The sequence below is a fragment of the Triturus cristatus genome, chromosome 8 (assembly GCF_964204655.1).
Source record: "Triturus cristatus chromosome 8, aTriCri1.1, whole genome shotgun sequence".
Taxonomy (NCBI): Eukaryota; Metazoa; Chordata; class Amphibia; order Caudata; family Salamandridae; genus Triturus; species Triturus cristatus.
In genome coordinates, this window is record NC_140591.1 from 151,685,998 (window position 1) to 151,700,343 (window position 14,346).

Here is a 14,346-nt window from a genome sequence, read left to right on the forward strand (position 1 = left end):
CCTATTCCTCCTGCCTACCATGATCCAATGTACCATGCTTGCGAACATTTTGAATTGGTAAGAGGGAGATTTTGAAAAAAAACTGGGGTATTAATTTTCCCCTTTGAGTTACATTGAAAAAGAGGAGATTGTAGACAGGAGACAGATCAAATAAAGCCCATTTGCGCTTAAAAACATTGGACGTTTCCTGGCTGAAACGGGTCTGTTGGCATGTATGGTTGTACTACCACTGCCTCTTCCTTCTGCCCACAATGGTCTATTAGATTGCCACAGCCTTTCTTGCCAGTCCTTTATTGTTGGTTTGTTGCCCCTGCCCCCCTTTCCACTGCCCTCCATAGTCTGTTGTACTGCCACTGCCCTTCCTGCCTGCCCAGTGTGGTCAAATAGTTGCATCTGCACTCTCCTACCTGCCTTCAATTTTCAGAGTCCGTGCCCCTGGCCTCTGCCTCTCAACAGTTTCCCAATGAACAACTAGATTGCTAACATTCTATATTTATTACAGAAGTGTGGAAAGCCTGACGTTTTCTTGATGTAATCAAAACTGTAATACCTAGAGAATTTCCTTTAGAAATTACATATATGAGAGGGTCTTATTTGCATCAAAATTATGGTTAGTGCTCTAAAAAACTAAAATGAGGACATATTTTCTGAGTTTTCAAATAGCGACAAAGAACTTTTAAATTATTTGTAATCTTTATGTTTTTTTATCCAGTTGACCACTTGATTAAATGTTGCACCTTGGCGAGAGGATGTGGTGTTACTTCCAGAGCTGCAGACTGTGCAACTGGGGAACCAGGTTGGAGTTTCTGCTTCAGCTCAACATTCTGAGATTCTGGTCAAATCACTTAATCTCCCAATGTCTACAACCAAAATGAATTTGATCTTGTGTTATGTAACCAATGCTCATGTAATACCTGACAAGTCTGCACTATATAATACTGCAAATACACAAACAATAAGTGTTTTGCACACTTCAGTCATTGGGCTACATGTGGGCTACATCTGGGTGATATTTGGGTTACATTTGCGCTCTTTTGTCTCTGGTGGCCATCTTGGGAGATTTATTTGTTATGAAGTTTCCTAATTTACTGCAGTTAAGCACCAAACCCATCAATTCAAGGAATTTACCAGCCTCGCCAATACAAAAATTATCTAGCTAGCCAACATCTTGATCTCAAGCAGGCCTTCCACTGCCGTACTGCTGAAGTAACCGAATGCAGTCATAGAAAAATAAAGAGCCAATCTTTAGTATTCAACTAGTGGTGAAGGTACTTGAAACTCTGTTACCAAAACAACTGTCAAAACATGCGGAACCCAACTCTAACTTTAGTGACTTTTAGTCAAGTTTTGGCCCTATATGTCCATTAAAATCAGCCCAATAGTAATCCGAATAACCCTAAGATCAATCTTGGTACCATGACCAAGCTTGAGATGAGTCAACTGTCCACATCACTTGGTACAGTTGATCACAATACCAACTACAAATGGCTACAGAACACTTGTGGCATTAAAGATATAGCCCTATAACAGGTTAAAGTCTTAATTTAAGAACTTCTCTAAATCAGATGAAAGTGGGCAACTAGTCAGAGTTCACCTTAACCCCTTCTGTGCCACGCCCTTTCCCCCTCCTGTGCTGGGCGTTACATTAGTGGGTGGGGTTCATGACGAGAGTCTCGTCATGGGCACAGCGCGACCGTGCTCAATGACGAGACTATCTCGTCATGGGCACTGAAGAGGTTAAGTACCTGGTCTGTACCCTAATTTTTTTATGCTGCCCATAACTTGACCCTCCAGCACATAGACTGCTATAACGTATTTTATTAGCCTTCCTAGAGAAAAACTTAGATAAATCAATCAAAGGCTACTGTATTACACTGCCCATCTTTCACTAGGCCTGAAAGCAACAGTATTTATCACAGTAGATTTAATGTCTCCAACAACTGGCTTCTCTCATGTAAAGGATGAAGCCAACAAATTGTGTTTATCGTTCAAAGAACATATGAATGTTCTTAACAACTCACACCAGACTGCACAACATCACACCATAGTGTAGGTTATGCACATGTAATATTTGAGGAAAGGTGCTATATGTGAATGCTGTGCAAACAAACTAGACGGTTCACACTGGAAGACGAGGGCAATGCTAAAAAATAATAAAACAGGTTTACAAAAAAAAAAAAAAAAAAAAGTGTATGGTTGATAATGCTTTCCATGTTTATGTGACAGTCAACATTTTAAATCTACTATAACTGCACCAGCTGCCCAGTAAACTAAAGTTGACCGCCTATTACGGATTAGCACTGTTGGTAATCTTTCTGGCAAGAGTTTTCCTCCACAGTGAATGCACTCCGGAATGATCTGTGTCTCTTACTGCAGACTTCAGAAAGTACAGAAAAGGACCTAGAATCCATCTGCACTAGCTAGATGGGCTAGACCCCGGTTCATCTTAACTGCTCTGCTTTCTTCCCTGTTCTTGGACTTCACTGCTTCAATGTTCATGAAACTTTGGGGGGGGGGGGGGGGAGGGGGCTCGATCCTGCAAGTTAAGTGGGATTAACCATGTAAACTTCCTTTATCGTTTTGAGTTGGAAAATATTCATCAAGTGGAACTCTTCATCATTAGCCAAAGCTAAAATTAATCTGAGAGATGGGGGTATTCAGCCAAAATCATCTTCATTTCAAAAACACCAACTGGTCTCTATAAATCTGGAAACCATATGTATTATACTTTTTCTACTCCAATCTAACAAGCCTGAAGTGGCAAATACACAAGCTGAATGCCAAGAGAGGTGTGAAGGCAACATATAAAACAACCACTTCCACTGCTCGTCCATTCAAACACCCACTGGCACTGAACATCAATCTGCAATAGTTATACATCCAAAATCCTTTAAATGCCCCACCTGTCAAAAGATCTGTCATACGAGGACTCTGTCAATGTTTGACAATTCTCAGCATTCCATCCATTACCTTTTTGTTTGCTACAGTCGCCCTAAATGGGAAGGGTATGACTAGACATGGGTCTCGTGCTCACTATACCACCGGATCCAAGCTAGCCTGGTTGATGAGTGGCGATACCCAGAACCAGTCTCAGGATGCTTTTTCTACGGTCCAGTGAGGGCCTGGCCTGGAAGTTCAGGCTAGGCAGTTCCCATGGGAAACGGGGTCAAATCTGATCTGCACAAGGCTGGGTCCAAACTGGGCTGGAATGGGGAGCAAAAAATGATTGATTCACCCCAGATCTATGATTGGGGGTGAATGATTGACGATGTTCAACATTCCGTCCATCATCTTTTTGTGTTGCCTGTACAGCTCGCTAAAGCAGTATCTACTGAAAGGGCATTATACATTCTTGACAAAAAACAGGGCTAATAAAAAGTGCCAAGAGGTCACACGGCAAGCATGCTACATCTACACTGTGGTCTGCATAGAACCACACAATTTAATTTTTTTTTCCACATAGCGCATTTATGGTCCCTTTGACAGCAGAGCACTTCAAAGAGCAAGTTGACAATGGATACCAAATAAGTATTCCCACATACGATAAAATGCTGGAGGTCAACTTCAAGCCTTAGGCGGGATCAACTGTATACTTTAGACTAGATGAATAAAATGGAGGCAAAGCAGCTCTACACATGTAATACCTAAAAAGGTCACCAATAATTCCTTCATTAACTTGCCAGACAGCAGCAGAAAGGATACCTTAGTCCAGTGGTTCCCAACCTTTTGACCCCCAAGGATCTCCTTCTGAATCACTACTGGAAGCAAGGGACCCCCCCCAAGCAATTTGTAGGAATTAAGTTTCAAACATTAGAAGCAATAAGCACCTATGGTGCTGCTTGTCCATCCGGTTCACTCCTACATTGCAAAGACACACAGACCCCTGCTCAACTTCTCATTTGTTATCAAGGTATACCAGACACAGAGCAACACTACATTGCACATTGGCTTGCTTCATGCCCACACAACGCGCTGTAACGCCTGGACACTCACAGCACTGTTACGTCGCATATTGGCTATTAGCCACAGATGCCACTACTACTACCATACCGTGCATTGGATACCTGTGTGGCCCCACATATCACTGTTACAGTGCACATTGGTTAGAGATACGTAGCTACCCAGAGCACTTCTACAGTGCACACTGGCTATCAGCAGGGCAACAAAAAGCACTGCTACATTGCACATTGGTTACCCACGGCTGCACAGATCACTGCTACTGTGCACACTGGCTAGCTGCATAGCCACAAAGAGCACTACTATAGTGCCACAGAAAACAAATACATTTAAAATCACAGATCTGGCCCTTATCGCCTCAGCCGAGCCAAAAACCAGGAGTGTCCAACCAATTCAAACCAATTGTTAGGTCTCGCCTAGCGATGCAGCGCATGCGTTGCTCGTGCCTTGGTGAAACCTATTGTCGGTTTGTCAGTGGAAGGGTGACAAGCCATGTGCACGCACGCGTGCAGAGGACAGGAATTCTGCACGCGTATGCACGTCTCATGCCGCGCTCGCTACGGGGATACTAGAGATGTGCATGCGCCCGGACAGGCGTGCGCACACACACGCCCGGACAAGCGATATGCACGCGTACAGCGTATTGCAAATGGTTGTTGAGACAGGCACGGGCCGCAGTTCCTTTGTGTTCCTTGATGTCTGGATGCCCTTCCTGTTGAAGGTTTGGTGGATGAATGGAGGAGTCTGTATAGATCCTAATGCACTTCCTCTTTCTGGTGCTGGGAGCGCTAAAACTATCTGGACAGTGTTTGAGCTCCCGTGAATGAATCGAAAGTTTTTGTGACAATGGTAAGAGAGAAGGTCCGAAATGGGAACTAACATCTGTGTCTTCTAAAATTCTAGTGAGGGGTTTGAGTTTTCAATGTTGATTAAACGGAGTGGGAAATTAGCTTTGGAAAAGTGCCTCGGGAGGGCTTGAAATTAATTTGACCTTTCAATCAAGTTAGATACCTGGATCGTTCATCCACAGATGGTCGGCAAACCTGAGTTTATGGACCCACATGTTATAAACTACTCAAATCCGATTGGAGGAAGAAGTTTTCTCATGTATTTTGAGTCTGTATACCCGCAGCCCATTGAAAGGCTGGCCAATATAGGATGGCTGCCAATGCTGGGAGTGGGGACCTTGTCTCCACTTTCTTATATATAACAAGTATTTGCAATGCAATAGGGCTCGCATTTGTGTGAGTTTGAACTATTGGCTTTGCAAATGATAATGCATTTTATTTGTGTGTTTTGAAAACCCGCGAGTGCGCACTTTTTACTTATTCTAGTCCTTGCTTACGAGATGCAAGGCTGGCAATAACTGAGCCTCTTTTACTGCCATCCTTGCTTCTCGTAAGCGAGGACTAGAAGTACAAAGTGTGTGTTTACGCGCCGCTTGCAGCTTTTCAAAACACATAAAAGGCATTGTCATTTACAATTCCAATAGCTCAAACTCTTGCAAATGCAAGACCTATTGCATTGCAAATGCTTGTTAAAACTGCAATTAAAAAGGTGCATTTCCTCAGATTACATCCCCGTGACCATTATTTTTTTTAGATCTGCTATGTAAATGGCACGAGTGTACCAGGGAAAACTAGCCTGGGTTCTTAATGCCAGTGCTACCCAAGGCCTGACCACTACAGTGATGGGCAAATAATCAGATGGGCAATAACAGCATACACAAAGGGCAGTTTAGACAGGTCAGGGAGTTTACAGCGTCAAGAGGCCGTAATAGACGTACCTGTATATCGGTTTCAGCTCAAAAGGGGTGTGTGTGACATGCCTGTACTTTTTAAGCATTGTGTGCATTTTAAACACTAAGAGGCCACTTCCTTTTGGCCTGTACACTCCTCGCCCAAGAGCTAGTTTATATGGGCTTGTACATTTTAAGTGCTGGAAGGTCGCTTCAAGTTTTGTACAAAAAATTTAAATGCAAAGTTCAAAAGTACCTGTACAAGAGGTCACTGCAAGTGCCTGTATACTTGAAAGAACTAAATACATACAACACTTAGTTGTGGATGCACTTTTGAAGTGCTGGGAGTTTATTTCAGATGCCTGAATAATCTAAAGTTAATCAAACACACACAATCTTGGGTGTGTGCACAGCAAACACCTGAAGTACACGTTAGAAGTGCCTTCACGTTTTAAGCGTACTAGCCAAGTGACGTGGCCGTAAGTACAATGTACCTAAAAAGAGGTTAGTGTACATGTGCCTTGTCAGGTCGGGGGGGGGGGGAGGCTTCACAGTGAGTTATTTATGCAAACTTGGTGACACCAGCACAAGATAAACTCTGAAACACAGACCATCAAAGAAAACATATGTGCAGACGGTTGAAAAGAGGAGGTGGCCCAAAAACTCCATGCCTGACCATTCTAGAATGGATCTCAACCAACAAGGGGAATACCCAATATCCACTGAAAGTGGGGTAAATAGAATATTAACACAAAAAGACAGCTGTTCCTTCATGTACAATCTAAATTAAAAAAGATACTGGTGTGCATGGGCAGGAGCAGGCATGATGCCCAAACGGGATCTGCAGTGTCAATAAGGTCGTGATTCCAACAACACAATAAAAAAAAAATTGAATGATGTAATATAGGCCAGGGATCCAAGACAAATCAGTTCTCGCTGCATACATGTATAGGACATAAGTACAGTGTACCTATGAGGAGGGCAGTCTAAATGCACCTTGTCGGGTCTGAGGGACTCCATGGTGAATTTATTAAGCAAACCTGTCCCCTCGCACTAAGCTTGAATACTCACACTATCGGGTGACGGGCAAACCTGAATCCAATTGGGTACTGCTGTGGAACTCATCGCAGGCTTGGATTCGGTGGGGACAGATGGCCTACTTAGCATGACACACATGAATGATAACACAGCACCATGTTAGTTTAGTGTATGGGCGCCCTTTGCCTTTTATTTACGCCCGCCCCTTAAAATGCGCGGGCGGGACTATTTTGAAGAGGTCGGTGGGATTATCGAGTGATCAACATTGCCACCGAATTTGTAGCGAATATACCAGCACAGCCGTTCGAGCACAAATCGGGTGCTTGCGCCTGCGGACACCCTGGGAATGTGTCACGGGCCCCTGGGGCTCCGCAGACTACAGGTTGGGAACCGCTGCCTTAGTCAATCCACTCCCTAGTAAGACTTAAAAACATCCACAACGGTCAAAATGCACCATGTGATACCCAGTGGGTAAGCCCACAAATGAGTTCCACACCTAACTTGAAGGAAAAAGGGGCACATGTTGGTGTCAGTCAATTTTCAGAGGTCGAAAAAGATACTTTGCTTGTAGCAAATGCCAACCTAAGTTACAAAATCTCAGTTATCAGAAAAGAATCGCCATGAACAGATGATGACTGCCAACAACAGGCAGAATATGGACTTAACAACATCGGTATTCAAGTGTAAATATTTGTGGGTGCAAAAGGGGCATTTTAACTGGAAACGTGAAAACATACTGCAATTAGTATCCCACCAGGGCAGCTTCCCCATCTTAGATATTCTACTGTCCAGATCCTGGAAATCCATTGGTACCAATCACCACTTCAAGCTAAAAGTTTAGGCTTAACTACAGCAAATTATGGCAACACCCATTTTCCAAAGCTCCAGTCAATAGGAGAAAACAGAGCATGCATCTGGAATGTTCTTCCACAACCACTCCTACATACCCAGGTTAACAACAAGCACATCAATAGTTACACTGTTTGAAGCAAACAAATAGTCATACAGTAATATCTATCTAATGAAACATCTAATTCGGAAAAACAATTTATACTTTTACCCACAATGTTGTGAAATGATCCACTTAAGGGGATTACTAGTGATGCTAAAACTAACCAGAGAGCGCAAATAACCAACTGCTGTAAAGCAATCCTTTGTGACATCAGGATGATCCTACAATATTGTACCTGCAGGAAAGTATTGTATGGCATTCATTCTACGACACTACCACAAGTTCATGGTGAGAAATGCCACCAAGACACAGGATACAATGATATCTTGCTTAAGACAAAGACAGGTTACCATGCTTGCTCCATGACAGGGTAAACTAAATTGAGAAACAGGGCATAATTTAGACAAGATACTGTGTATACGGCCGTACAATAGTGACTCTGCATCCACCACTGTCCACTGCTTTGTAGCAACAGAGGACATACATGGTCCATTGCCACACTAATAGATACAGTGCTTACCATGCCATGTACAAAAGCACTGATGGGGAGTTTCTATCCAAACAGACCCCTGTGATATCTACCATATCCTAGTGCTCAATATTGGCACCCTTACATTTCAATACTGAACACTTGGGGCACTTGTAACCAAGATAGGAGTTCGGTATTATCACAGAAGAGAGAATACCCAGCTATGCCTCAAAATCTCTGCTGAAGCTAATCATAAAATCGTTTAATCCCATCTATCCAACATTCAAAAACAGTGAAAAGGTCAACAATTATAATGAAATGAAAAAAAATATTTTTTTCTCTCTTCAAAACCATACACCCACATAAGCTTATTAGTTAAATACAATCTTATCTATGGGCTCTCAACCTCAAATTGCTGAATGTGCCAAATTCCTAGGTATCAACAGACCAAACATTTCAACTAGAGCCCACATCAAAAATCCTGTCAAACGTGCTTTTTAGGTGTCGCCTGGCTATCACGTAAGCGATCGCCCAGCGAGACTCTAGTAAGGGGCTCCCAAAAGCGGATTGCATGGCGAGCACGCGCACAATCACGTGCATCGTGCAATCCGTTTGGCATCGTACTTCAAAGGGTCCGCTCACCCGCCTGGAATGCGCTCCCCCGCCAAGCGCGCGCGCCACGCTCCGCCAGGCTTGTCTTGTTCGTCTTTTTAAACATTCACGTTATCATGTGCTTACAAAAGCCTGCATGTTCGAAATGGGTTTCTTTATTTTCAGAGCGAAGGGCTTTACGATGTACGTCTTTAACATTATTTAATGCCAACAGAGCGCGGTCTTTTTACATTTTTGTTTTTAGGTTGCCATGAGCACATAACTGCGCTGCACGCTAAGCTTTATATTAATAGCAGCGCACATACTGTTTGTAGTACAAGTTCGTACTTTGCTTTGTTTACTTTGCTATTATTCCAGCGGACATAATACAACTGAGCACACTGTCTGATGCTGGCGGATGTCTGATGCTGGCGGATGTCTGATGCTGGCGGATGTCTGATGCTGGCGGATGTCTGATGCTGGCGGATGTCTGATGCTGGCGGATGTCTGATGCTGGCGGATGTCTGATGCTGGCGGATGTCTGATGCTGGCGGATGTCTGATGCTGGCGGATGTCTGATGCTGGCGGATGTCTGATGCTGGCGGATGCCTGCCGATGCTTGCCGATGCCTGCCGATGCCTGCCGATGCTTGCCGATGCCTGCCGATGCTTGCCGATGCTTGCCGATGCTTGCCGATGCTTGCCGATGCTTGCCGATGCCTGCCGATGCCTGCCGATGCCTGCCGATGCCTGCCGATGCCTGCCGATGCTTGCCGATGCCTGCCGATGCTTGTCGATGCCTGCCGATGCTTGTCGATGCCTGCCGATGCTTGTCGATGCCTGCCGATGCTTGTCGATGCCTGCCGATGCTTGTCGATGCCTGCCGATGCCTGTCGATGCTTGGTGCCCGATGCTTGTGGGTGCCCGATGCTTGTCGATGCCTGGTGCCCGATGCTTGTGGGTGCCCGATGCTTGTGGGTGCCCGATGCTTGTGGGTGCCCGATGCGGTCTCATGCATGATGTCTGGTGCATGATGCCTGGTGCATGATGCCTGGTGCATGATGCCTGGTGCATGATGCCTGGTGCATGATGCCTGGTGCATGATGCCTGGTGCATGATGTCTGGTGCTTGTGGATGTCTGATGCTTGTGGATGTCTGATGCTTGTGGATGTCTGATGCTTGTGAATACATTAAAAGCATTGTCATTTACAATACCAATAGCTCCAAAACTCGCAGTTGCGAGACCTATTGCATTGCAAATGCTTGTTTCAAATGAGATCTATTTAACTGCAAACTTTATCTAATACATAAATTACCTAAAACTGATGCGAAACCCCTCATGTCCTGCCTTAACTATCAAATGTTCTTCTCAATGGTCTACCAAATAAAGCCTCACAGCACTAATGCTGGTCTTGAAGTGGGTCGAAATTTGTTAGGGATTGTTGACTGATGATTCAATCTAGCCTAGAATACAGATTTTGTACTGAAATGTGTACTCCTAGCTTATTGACTCACAATTTGGTCAAGCACCGAGCTAGGGCATCATAAAAGATTGTATCTCCCTGGATGAAGGTCATACTATCCCGTGGCTTATCTATATTAAAGTTTGGCTGGAAAAACTGGGGTGTCCAGAGTTATATGGGGCTCCGGAGATGATCACCAAAAAAGATTGGTCATGGATTAAAAAGCCATTTATGACGACAAGAGTTAAAGCAGACAGAGAAGAAAAGTTTTAAAACCCACAGTCCGGGCCCATATACCCCTAAAAACAGATGTTTTTATGGAACCCTTCTTAATCACGGTTGTATCACCCATCACTGCTTTCTTTTAACCAGTTTTAGATTTACATTTTTCCACTGGATTTTAGCAGAACCACAAGGCCAGCATAAAGTGGAGGACCAAGAACCATGCTCTTGTGATAACTTATCGGTCCAAGATACAGTGGGCCATATTATCAGGGAACTGCGATAACATTATCGCCGCTTTAGCGGCAGGAAACTGCCGCTAAAGCGGCGATAATGGGCTTGATATGCCCTTGAGAATTCCCATAGAAGCCCAGGTTCACACCAGAACCTGGGCTTCTATGGGAATTCACAAGGGCATATTATCAAGCCCATTATCGCCGTTCCTTGATAATATGGCCCAGTGCACTTTATATTTTTCTGTGATCGTTACCAGACCTTTAGACAATGGTCTATTTCACTGTTTCTCAGAGGGAGGGGATTTTGGCAAGTAAAGCAAGCCCTGATCCACCTTCAAATGTTTAAGTCCCCCAATATTTGCTTTAATGTGGCAAGCATTTTTGGTGGGTGCCCTCAGAAGTAGGAAAAAACGTTTAAGCAGCTGTAAATATGCAAAGGCCTTTTAAATTGAACCCTTTCAGAGTATTTAAATATTAAAGATGTGTATTTATGATTAAATTTACTTTATATTTGGTTTTATGCATGTGATGTACTTTTGTGGTTGTTAGGTAACCAAATAAAGTATCTATTGATTGAGTACATTTATAGATTTGGGATATCTGTGTATATATATATATATAGATTTGGGATATCTGTGTGTGTATATATATATATATATATATATATATATATATTATGTTTTACTGTTCACACCACTGTACCTATCAGCACTGCACCAATGTAATTTACAAACTATCTGAAGATTAGAAGAACACACATACACAACGGACATTGCATGTACCAGAAGGGAAATATTGTTCTTTAGGTTTTCTAAATAAGTACTTGAATTACAGGTGTTCATTGAGTGAACAGCCTTGTTTTGGTAATCAAATGAGACCCACTGAACCGTTGATGTTGTTCTAGATTTAGTAAGTGAAGGCACTACAACTGAATACTCCCCCAGTATCTCTCACAGAAACGGACCAGCTCTGTGGGTTCCTGTACTGTCAGAAGCAAGACAATCACTCATTTTCCGAGCAATCGTTTTTGCTCCCAAAATATGGAACAACATACCAGCATTTATATTCATCAGTTAGTTTAAATCCATATTATTTCAACGTTTCCTGAAATCTCACCTAACAAATTTCTCAACACTTTCTTTTCCATTCTTACCCCACTTGTATGATCTTTGTCGAGTCTAGTATACACACACACATCTAAAGCATGGCACGGATTTAAAAAGCCGCCATGGTCTGTTTTGGGAAATATCTGAATATATAAAGAAATATTTTTAAAACTTTAGAAAAAAAGTAGAATCCAAGTACCTTATTCACCCCTCCATGTATGAACTACACAAGCACACACCGTATAAAACTTGCAAAAATAGTCACCTCAATTGACAAGCACAGTTCCCACATGCCTCCCGCAAAAGACATCATGAACTGTATCCTAAACCCTGGTAAAGATACATAGTAAACAACGACTATCTGGGATTTCAATTTTTTTTTAAAACATAATGTCCACTACGTCCTCAACCCCTCCAGAAACCTTGCCCCAAATAGGAAATAAGAAGATAATCCCCCCCCCCCCACATCAGAGCAACCACAGAAGGCCATAATTACCAACACTACAAGCAAGAACGCACCAAGCACTCCCTTGCAGGGGGCGGTTATCCTGTGTCTCCCCAACGAGACCTTGGGTAAACGTCAACCCTTCTGGGAAAATCTAAACCACCGAGTCTACAAGGGGGAAACGGATGAGAGGTTCCGAGTGTCCCCATCCAACAGCAAGGAGCACCTACTCCAAAAGTGCACAATCTCATTTATCAGATCCTTGACTCAAAATTACCCATAATACCCTTCCAAATACTCCAGCCCCATAGGAATGTTTCGCCCCTCACACCCTACTACTCGCAACCCTGCATCCCATGGGTGTGATCGCCCCCTCGAAACATGACAAGATCCCCAAGCTAATCAGCCCTTGCCCCGGAGTCCCCTCACATCCACAGGGCTTCTCACGCGGACAGCGCTTCTCAGGACTCAACTCGCCAGATTCCAGCAGCGCTGAGGCCAAAACTTTCTTGGGCCGCGGGGGCCGTTCAAGGCTAATGGCCCTCCCCAGATGGCGCCACCAGTATCCACCCATGTCGCCCCTGATGTTGTAGGTCCCCTCCTATGCCGGTCCCCTTCCCCCTCTCCCTGACACGCTCGCGCCGAGCGTCACTGAGAGCGAGAAAGGCAACCGGCGCGAGGACAGAGCCCAAGCGGAATCCCACCAACCAACTGCCTGCGCGCGACACCAACCGCCACTTACCGCCTCGGGACCCTCGAAAGACAAATGCGGAGAGGGGAGTCCGATTCAGGACCGGCCGAACCGGCCCTCTCTCCACTCCAAGCCGACCTCACACCCGGCAGCGCGAGTCGGCGTCTCCCGGCGGTGGCTTTAATCTCCCGCAGCCACACAGAAGCTCCATTGTCCTGTCGGTCCTCCCCCTTTCCGGCTCTACGAATGGTACCTCCCCTTTTCCTTCTCGTTCTCCCTTCGGCCTGCTTTAGCATCGAAGAACATCCGCCCCTTTCTCTTAAAGGAGCTACGCCCACCTACTGTACGCGTTGTGTCCGTGGGCGTCAGTATCGGTGAATATCTGCCTGGGAAAACCCTCCCTGCCTCTGACGACGGGGGGAGGCTCCCCGTGAAGGTGTCATCTTTCCCACCTCCCCTTAACGATGGGGGCAGCGGCTACCTAACCCCCCCCCCCCTTAACCAGACATGGTACCTCCCCTTTCGGCTCCACTCTCAGCCTCCGCCTATGCCGCTCTTAAAGACACAGTGCCTCGGCGTGTTTGGCAGTGGCTCGGATTACCTGTTTCTAGAGCTGGGCCCAGGCATTGCTGTTAACATCGCTTTTGTAAAGGAACGCAGGCCTGCCCAAACTACCGCCCCTCCTAACGAATAAAATCACTCCTTGCAAACAACATGTTACTGAGATTATATTTCTCGCCAACCAGAACGGCATGTTATTCTCACAGAATGTATGACTATGAAACCTTTACGACGTTTTCACAATTAGCAACTTTATATTTCTATCTAAGTAATTTCAAAACCTTGCTTTCTTTCTTGGCAGTATATTAAAGAAGCGAGGGCCCATATTTTACCCCAAAAAACTTTAAATGACATTCCGAAGTAAAAATAAGTAAACATCCATAAACGCGGGTATTTTTTTCTTAAAATATAATGGGTGCCAACTTACGAGCTATGGATGTCCGAACTGTTTTAGAAACTGACAACCGTTTTTTTTAACAGAGCATAAAATGAACTAGGAAATATTGCACACCTTAAGTCGTCAGTTTCTGTGCTTGTGCTGAAGCATCTTGTGAGATGCATATCCTTCGAGTCTACAAATACTGCTTAAAACAAATCAGCAGAACTTTGAAAGCACTTTTGTGGCAAAATGGTTTGATTTCCACACAATGATGGCATCCCTGCCCCCGTGTCAGAGGTCGTAGAGACAATACTGTTATGCCAAGGAGCTATTTGGTAACCACTTTTAAAATTAGCAACTGTTGCAAAATTTCCACCCTTGGGCCTCTCCCGCTACCGCCGCGAACCATTGAGAATTTTCGCGGCCTTGAGCAAACATCATTGAAAAGGTGAAAGGTTTGTAAACAGCTTTTTATATATCTACATAAGAAGAAGCCTGA

General features: G+C 44.3%; 1 protein-coding gene across 4 annotated transcripts in view; it reads right to left on the reverse strand.

Annotated features, from left to right (window-relative positions):
• BCL9 (BCL9 transcription coactivator) overlaps positions 1-14,346 on the reverse strand; it is a 685,736-nt gene that overhangs the window by 355,543 nt on the left and 315,847 nt on the right. Inside the window, exon 1 of one of the 4 annotated variants that reach the window (XM_085621189.1) lies at positions 12,959-13,155. The exons of 2 other annotated variants lie outside the window; for them this stretch is intronic. The gene's annotated coding sequence lies outside the window, so the exon portion shown is untranslated. Of the gene's footprint in view, positions 1-12,958; positions 13,156-14,346 lie in introns of those variants that run through there. One more of the 4 variants, XM_085621191.1, reaches the window with a different exon arrangement.